At 40.1% G+C, this 9,123-nt stretch overlaps 1 long non-coding RNA gene across 1 annotated transcript in view; it reads left to right on the forward strand.

The window, feature by feature from the left end:
- The window catches only part of LOC308666511, a 117,926-nt gene extending 115,448 nt beyond the window's left edge, over positions 1–2,478 (forward strand). The window contains exon 3 of the long non-coding RNA XR_014026145.1: positions 2,462–2,478. This is a non-coding gene — a long non-coding RNA (uncharacterized lncRNA). The remainder of the gene's footprint in view (positions 1–2,461) is intronic.
- The last annotated feature ends 6,645 nt before the right edge of the window (positions 2,479–9,123 follow it).

The raw sequence follows: 9,123 nt of genomic DNA on the forward strand, positions 1-9,123 counted from the left end.
CATTGGAATATATATATATATATTTATGCAATACATTGGCATAGTGGGAGAGCAGCTGAGTTCCCCCTCCAGAACTTCCCCACACATTCAAGGCAGGCAAGTGTTTTCTGGCTGCAGTGACATTTACTTTTTCAAAATGTTTTTCAAGCATCAGCTCAGCATTTTGCCATCATCAAATGAACCCAAGCTCTGAATTAGTGTCAGTGTGTGAGCTTGTTCCACTGATGAATGTCCATCACTGTAACGACCCACTTCAGTTGTCCTCCCAAGAATTCGAATTCTTGAGGCAATCACTGCTTCAAACAGGATTCTTTTATTTGTGGATCAGTAAGAGTGGGGGATCAAGGCGAGGTCTGAGGTAAAAGCTCACTAACACCGTATAGTCATCCAAGCCGTAAAACCCCTCCCACCAAAACTGCACGGGGATTTGAATTGTATCCAATCTGCTGACATCTCCGGGCAATCAGCTGTGGCTTTTGGCACATGACCTCTTGGCTTCGCTGACATCCGGCTCATCATGATCATCTTCGGAGAGCTACCATACCCCTCCCCATGGCAATCAGGAAAAGGAAACAGAACTGGCGAACAAATACAAACATGCAAGTAATGCTGGGCTTCCCCCTCCCACAACAAAATGGCAGGTCCCAAAGATGGAAGGACAGAAGGAAGGTAAGTAAAACAGGGAACCATTTGGGACCTGACAATCACATTCTAAAAGAGGTTGGAACCCCAAAAGATTATTTGTGGTAATGTTTACAAACAAATACAAACTGAATCATTTGAAAACAATATGTTTAAGTTATTCTATCTGGCATCTTTTTTTAAAAAAAATCTTATCTAAGGGTGCAGGGGGCGGGCCACAGACACTTTCTTATTGCAATGGAAATCAACTACTCTTTTTTGGAGCACTGCATACAAATGGAAAGTTACCCAAACGGGGCCCTTGTAGTCTCTTGTCGTACTGTGTAGCATGCTGAAAGGATTGTGAGCTTATGAAACTGCTGCTCTTATGAAGCAGCCTCTCCATATGTACGTTTGATGGACTTGATTTTTCAGTTTAACAAAGATCCTTGCTATTACAACAGCATAAGTCAAAACTGAGGCTAGTTGTAGCAAGTCAGAGCCTCTCATATGTGAAACAATTTTCTGTATTTTTTTCCAACACAGAATATAATTTTAATGATAGGGATCCTGTTGCATGCCTATAATATAGCAATGGGAAGAAGGGTTCATAACTCTGTGAAAGGCTGTATAAATGGGGACTGTAAAAAAGAAATTTCTGGATTTACAGAAATAGTATTTTTTTTCCTCCTTCAACATTTACAATTCTGAAGAAGGAAATTACATAGTGAGTTTGCAGGTATAAGCTGTCTCCACATTTTTAGTTTTCTGATGATATTACAACATTCAACAGTTGCTTCTAGAGGTGATAAAGTGAGTTGTGTTTTTGGATTGACAACAACTTTTGATTCATTTACTTGAAAGGTGATCAGCACCTGTACCTGATGCTTCAGTCTTTCTCCTAAAATAATGTTTTCAGCAAAACCTATATTTGTCAGAAACTGGCTGCTCAGCATGATTTTCCTCACTTCAACATAAAATATTCTTCATAGCTGTGGAATAATTCAAATGCAGGCTCTGAGCCCTGGTGGACTTTCATCTATTATAACAAAAATAACCAACTTTTTTCTAAGTGTACTCTAGGCCATCATGGCCTAACCGTGTTCTCAGTTGCATCAATCTGAGGTTGCATATCAAGTCTGCAGTGTTTCAAGGCAGGCATTCCTTCCTGGTCTACATGTAAAGGACAATATCTGGAATGAAAAATTAAGGCAGAATGCAAACAACAGCAATTGCAGCTTCTCTGTAAGGAGCTGCTTCAAAACCTCATCCCAAGAAAGCCAGGAATCTTGGAACAATTCCATTCCAAAAGGAACTTTTATTAGGTGAAGTTGACAGCAGGCATAGAAAGCAGGATCTGAGGGTTTCCAACTCAAATTAATAGGTTAAAGGAGCAAAAAGCAAACCCCACCCCAACAGTTCATCCAGTCAGTTTAAACAGGCCAATCCCCAGGTGTTAAGTCCACTGTGGGAACAAGGCTGAAAAGACTCCATTCCCAGGGCTGTGAAAATGTTGTTGGGTCTTCGCACCTTCCTTTCCACAGCGAGAGATAAGCCAGGTGGCCAAAGGCACATTCCTTTCTCACCCACAGGCTGACATTAAGGGGAGAATAGTTCAAAGAGCAAGCAGATAGAGGAAGCAGAGAGGATACATTGTAGCATTAAATGCCATTACATATACAATCCCCCAAAAGCCTCCCCCATTCCCCCCAGGAATTTGGAAGAACCCAGAGAGAGGAAAAGAAAGGGAAAGGAATAGGAAAAGGCCCCCCCCCATGAACGAAATGGGTTCAGACACTTTCCTTACACCTATTATAATCATATCGTTTTGGCTCTTCAGATCATCTCTCTGTGATGCTTATGCCAGCATATAAGCCTTTGTTAACTGGAGAGACACCAACTATGAAACACGTGAGACTGTGGCCGGCAGGAGGTATGGAAGCTCTACAAGATTGTTTTGGGTGCACAAATTGGAACATATTTAAAGAGGCTGCAACATATGGTCAACATACTGGGTATGCTTCTATTGTGTCTGCTTATATTCAAAAGTGTATGGAGAATGTCAGTATTCTTAAGACTATCGTTATGCAGGCAAATTAGAAACCTTGGATTTCTCAGGAGGTTTGTGTAATTTTGAAGGTGAGAAATGCTGCTTTTAAATCAGGTGATGTGGCAACACTTACTATAGCAAGAGCTGATTTGCGACATGCTATAAGAACAGCAAAGCGGGCCTATATTCAGAAAGTACAGAACTTTTTTCAAGATCCTAAGGACCCTCAGTGCATGTGGCAAACTATTCAGGTTATCACTATTTGAGCAGTATTTTTGTTTTCTCGCCGCGACATTGTCTCAATAGATCCCTAACTTGCTGAACTAGGTGTTCCAACAGAGGGTGCAGAAGAGGGTTTTTTCACAATTTTAGTGAGATTTGGTGCACTCATTTTTCAATTGAGTAAGTTTTGTAAATCCACAAGAAGAAAAGCAAGATTAAAAAAAAAGCCAACTGCCTTAGGCTATAATCCAACCGTAAAATGAGCTGACTACTTTAGGCTAATCCAAATGTTCCAGTAAGTTTAAAGATGTAAAAAGCCCTCTGTTTCCAAATAGTTTCTGTTGTAGTTATGTCCAGAGTCAAAAAATATGATTGTAGAGAGTCTTTTCTAACCTAGAGACATGTAAAGCTTTTTGTTTACATCAGGTGTTGTTTCAAGGTCATAGGCTTCTCAAGTTCTTTTGATATTTTGGTATTGTTGTAATATCTCCTTTCAACACTAGAAGTCCTTATTTACTGTATTGTCTATATCCAGGTTTAGAAGATTATTAAAAAGTTTTTAAAAAGTTCTTTTTAAATTATTTATCGTAAAAATTGAATATGAAAAGATTTTCCACATCATAGGGGTTAACTAAGTTTTCTTTAAATCAGTCCAAATTCCACTTTTACAAGTATATATACTTTTGTATTCCTTAATTTCCTTCCCCTATTTATAATTTCTCACCGCTTTTAACTCCCTTCTTCCCTGGTCTTTCTGGGGTCATTGCTTCAGAAATTTTTCCCAATCATGGGATGTCTATTTTCAAGTCCATAAGGGAGAGGAATAAAACGTGCTGCGTCTCCTCGCTTTTTCCCCGGCTGACGATGACTCGGACTGCCTGTGTCTACAGGCAGCCTTTCTTCCGTCCATTTGAAGAGGTTCCTCATTTTGTTTGGACTGACTGCCATCTGGTCCAGACTCCCAAAGCTTCCCTTCTTCTTCGTTGCCACTGCAGGGCAACTTTCCGGCCCTGTGGGGTTGCCAGACAGAATGAAATCGGACTAAGAAGCTGGAGCTCCATGGCATCAGACCGGAAGTCCAGGTTACCACTAATTATAAGGCAGCTTCCCTCACATAGAGTGACATAGATTTTCTAAATAAGCCAAATATGTTTTTTTTGTATGGTTTGAGGCCTCAAATAATGTTCCAGCAAGAAAGGCTGTTCCCCTTCCTGATGAATAGGTGCTTATATTTGATACAACCGCTGTTTGGAAGATCTTGCTTACTTCTGTTTAGACTCTGTGTATGTGCAGAAAACATGCATACACGCAGTACAGCAAAACATGCATACACGCAGTACAGCAAAATGGGATACAGTATTTTTAGGCAGTCTTCACGGAAAGAGTGGCTAGTCCCACAAGTGCTAAAATAAGTGTAAATTCCTCTCTTCCTTTTTTTGCTTATTCTTAGTTAAAAAGGATCATTTGCCATAGCCAAGGATCTGCTCTGCAATTCCAGATCAAAATTTTATTTATTTCTCCAAACTAGTAATAAGATAGCAGGATTGATATTCCTCTTTTCTATTATTTATAACTTCTATGGCAGAATTGTAAATAGTCAGTTCTATTCCATTCAATTCAAAAGTCCATTCAAAGAATGTGCTTTCAAGATGTCCATGATAGCTGTAGATGATCAGAGTATGAGCAATAAACAGGGTGAATTAGAAATTCAGGTAAATGATGGCAGATATGATATTGTTGCCTTTACTGAAACTTGGTGGGATGAAACCCACAAATGAAAAACATAGCTTGAGGGATTTAAATTATTTAAAAGAAACAGAACAAATAAAAGAGGGGGTGGAGTTGCTCTCTATATAAGAAATAATCTCTACAGAAATAAGAACAACAATGACAAAAACTGTCTTGAATGCATTTGGGTCATTATAAAAGGGGGGGAAATGACATTGCCATAGGTATATACTATAGGCCACCCAACCAAATAGAGGAAATAGATGAACTTTTTGCTAGTCAGTTAACTAAAGTATGTAGGAAACACATCACAATAGTAATGGGGGACTTTAATTACCCTGACATCAACTGGGAGACAAACTCTGCACTAAGTGCAAGATCAAAGAGATTCCTGACAAAACTAATAGACAACTATCAGAGAAGGGAACTAGGGGATCAGTCATATTGGACTTAGTTCTCACTAACAGAGATGAAATGGAAGGTGTTGAAGCCATAGGAACCTTATGGGGGAGTGATCATACAATATTAGAATTAAACATTATGCAACCACAAGCAATAAAACATAATCAAACTAGAGTCTTGGACTTTAAGAGAGCTAATTTTAATAAACTTAAAGAGAGCTTGGGAAGGATTCCATGGATGAGAATCCTAAAGAGAAAACAACTCAAGAAGTTTTGGAAATTTTAAAAAGTGATATTATAAAAACCCAGTCTAGCACAATACCAACAAAGAAGAAAAATAACAGCTCTCAAAAGAAACCAGCATGGCTGCATAAATAACTCTCTGATAAATTGAAAGACAAAAAGGACTAGTATAAAAAGTGGAAAGAGGGGCACATAACTAAGGCAGAATATCAGCAAATAGCCCAAGCCTGCAAAGATGAAGTGAGGAAAGCTAAGGCTCAGAATGAACTAAGGCTTGCAACAAAAGTCAAAAATATCAGCAACAACAACAACAACAAAGCTTTCAACATGTAAAAAACAAGAAAAAAGTTACGGAAATGATTCGTCCATTAGTGGCAAGAATAGGACAAGCAACAGGGAGAAAGCAGAACTACTTAACAGTCCAACCTATCAAAAATAGTACTATAAAAAACACAAGATAAGATAGGCAAGAAAATAGTAAGTGAGCACCTGTCCACCGTAGATGAGTTCAAATCACCAGGACCAGATGAACTACACCCCAAGGTTCTGAAGGAACTGGCAGATGTGATCTCAGAATCACTGAACTACAGTATATCTTTCAAAAATCCTGGAGCACTGGGGAACTACCAGAGGACTGGAAAAAAACTGATGGAGTTCCCATCTTCAAAAAAGTAAAAAAATAAATGGATCCAGGAAACTACATGCCTATCAGCCTGACCTCAATTCCTGGGAAGATTCTGGAAAAGATAATCAAGCAAGAAATCAGTGAACACCTAAACAAAGTCATTACCAAAAGCTAGCATGGGCTTGTCAAAAACAGATCATGCCAGACAAATCTTATTGCATTCTTTGACCAGGTGACAAAATTAGTGGACCAGAGGAATGCTGTGGATATCATTTACTTGGACTTCAGTAAAGTATTTGATAAAGTAGACCACAATCTACTACTTGATAAGATAGAAAAATGTGGGTTAGACAGAATCACCAACAGATGGATTTGTAGCTGGCTGACCAGCCCCTTCATGGATTACTGCCTTGTCGTGGCGAAGGGGCTTGCGTAATTCAATGAAGCTATGAGCTATGCCGTGCAGGGCCACCCAAGACGGAAAGGTCATAGCAGAGAGTTCTGACAAAACGTGATCCACTGGAGAAGGAAATGGCAAACCACTCCAGTATCTTTGCCATGAAAACCCTATGGACAGTACCAAAAGGCAAAACGATATGACGCTGGAAGATGAGCCCCTCAGGTCAGAAGGCGTCCAATATGCTACTGGGGAAGAGCAGAGGGCTAGTACTAGTAGCGCCAGAAAGAATGAAGCGACTGGGCCAAAGCCGAAAGGACGCTCAGCTGTGGATATGTCTGGTGGTGAAAGGAAAGTCCGATGCTGTAAAGATTTTTTCTCCATAGGAATCTGGAATGTAAGATCCATGAATCAAGGAAAGCTGGACGTGGTCAAACAAGAGATGACAAGACTAAACATCGACATCTTAGGTATCAGCGAACTAAAATGGACAGGAATGGGTGAATTTAATTCAGATGACCATCAGGTATACTACTGCGGGCAAGAATTCCTCAGAAGAAATGGAGTAGCCTTCATAGTCAATAAAAAAGTAGGAAAAGCAATACTGGGATACAATCCTCAAAATGACAGAATGATCTCAGTTCGAATCCAAGGCAAACCATTCAATATCACAGTAGTCCAAGTCTATGCCCCAACCAGCGGTGCTGAAGAGGATGAAATTGACCGGTTCTATGAAGCCCTACAGCACCTTATAGAACTAACACCCAAAATAATGTCCTTATCGTCATGGGGGATTGGAATGCTAAAGTAGGAAGCCAAAAGATAACTGGAATAACAGGCAAATTTGGCCTTGGAGTACAAAATGAAGCAGGGCACAGGCTGATAGAATTTTGTCAAGAGAATACGATGGTCATAGCAAACACTCTTTTCCAACAACCCAAGAGACAGCTTTACACATGGACATCACCAGACGGTCAACACAGAAATCAGATTGACTATATGCTCTGCAGCCAAAGATGGAGAAGCTCTATACAGTCAGTAAAAACAAGACCAGGAGCTGACTGTGGCTCAGACCAGGAGCTTCTTGTTTCAAAGTTTAGGCTTAAATTAAAGAAAGTAGGGAAAAGCGCTAGGCCAGTCAGGTATGAATTAAATCATATCCCTGTTGAATATACAGTAGAGGTGACAAATAGATTTAAGGAATTAGATCTGATAGACAGAGTGCCTGAAGAACTATGGACAGAGGTTCGCAACATTGTACAAGAGGTAGCAACCAAAACCATCCCAAAGAAAAAGAAATGCAAGAAAGCAAAATGGCTGTCTGAGGAAGCTTTGCAAATAGCTGAGGAAAGGCAAGGGAGAAAAAGAAAGTTATGCCCAATTAAATTCAGAATTCCAAAGAATAGCTAGAAGAGATAAGAATGCCTTCTTAAATGAACAATGCAAAGAAATAGAAGAAAACAATAGAATAGGGAGGACCAGAGATCTTTTCAAGAAAATTGGAGAGATGAAAGGAACGTTTCATGCAAAAATGGGCATGATAAAGGACCAAAATGGCAGGGACCTAACAGAGGCAGAAGAGATTAAGAAGAGGTGGCAAAATTACACAGAAGAACTATACAGGAATGAGCTTAACATCCCTGACAATCACAATGAGGTGGTCACCGACCTCGAGCCAGACATCCTAGAATGTGAAGTGAAGTGGGCCTTAAAAAAGCTGAGCAACAACAAAGCTAGTGGAGGTGACAGTATTCCAGCTGAGCTATTCAAAATCTTAAAAGACGATGCAGTAAAAGTGCTACACTCAATTTGCCAGCAAATTTGGAAAACTCAACAGTGGCCACAGGATTGGAAAAGATCAGTTTATATTCCAATTCCAAAGAAAGGCAGTGCCAAAGAATGTTCAAACTATCGCACCATTGCACTCATTTCTCATGCTAGTAAAGTCATGCTTAAAATTCTACAAGCTAGACTCCAGCAGTATGTGGATCGAGAACTACCAGAAGTACAGGCAGGATTTCAAAGAGGCAGAGGAACTAGAGATCAAATTGCTAACATACGCTGGATCATGGAGAAAGCTAGAGAGTTCCAGAAAAACATCTACTTCTGCTTCATTGACTATGCTAAAGCCTTTGATTGTGTGGATCATAACAAACTGTGGCAAGTCCTTAAAGAGATGGGCATACCAGACCATCTTATTTGTCTCTTGAGAAACCTATATGCGGGCCAAGAAGCAACAGTGAGAACTGGACACAGAACCACTGATTGGTTCAAAATTGGGAAAGGAGTCCGGCAAGGCTGTATACTGTCGCCTTGCCTATTTAATTTATATGCAGAGCACATCATGAGAAAGGCAGGGCTAGATGAATCAAAAGTTGGGATTAAGATTGCCGGAAGAAACATCAACAACCTAAGATATGCAGATGATACCACTCTAATGGCAGAAAGTGAAGAGGAACTAAAGAGCCTCTTGTTGCGAGTGAAGAAGGAGAGTGCAAAACTTGGGTTGAAACTAAACATTAAGAAAACCAAGATCATGGCATCCGGCCCTCTCAATTCCTGGCAAATAGATGGGGAAGAAATGGAGGTAGTGACAGATTTTATTTTCCTGGGCTCCAAGATCACTGCAGATGGGGACTGTAGCCAAGAAATTAAAAGACGCTTGCTCCTGGGGAGGAAAGCCATGGCAAATCTAGACAGCACACTAAAAAGCAGAGACATCACCCTGTCAACAAAAGTGCGTATAGTCAAGGCTATGGTCTTCCCAGTTGCAATGTATGGCAGTGAAAGCTGGACCATAAGAAAGGCTGAGCGCCAAAGAATTGAAGCCTTTGAA

This window comes from Vipera berus (genome assembly GCF_964194415.1).
Source record: "Vipera berus genome assembly, chromosome: 3".
In the NCBI taxonomy this organism is placed as follows: Eukaryota; Metazoa; Chordata; class Lepidosauria; order Squamata; family Viperidae; genus Vipera; species Vipera berus.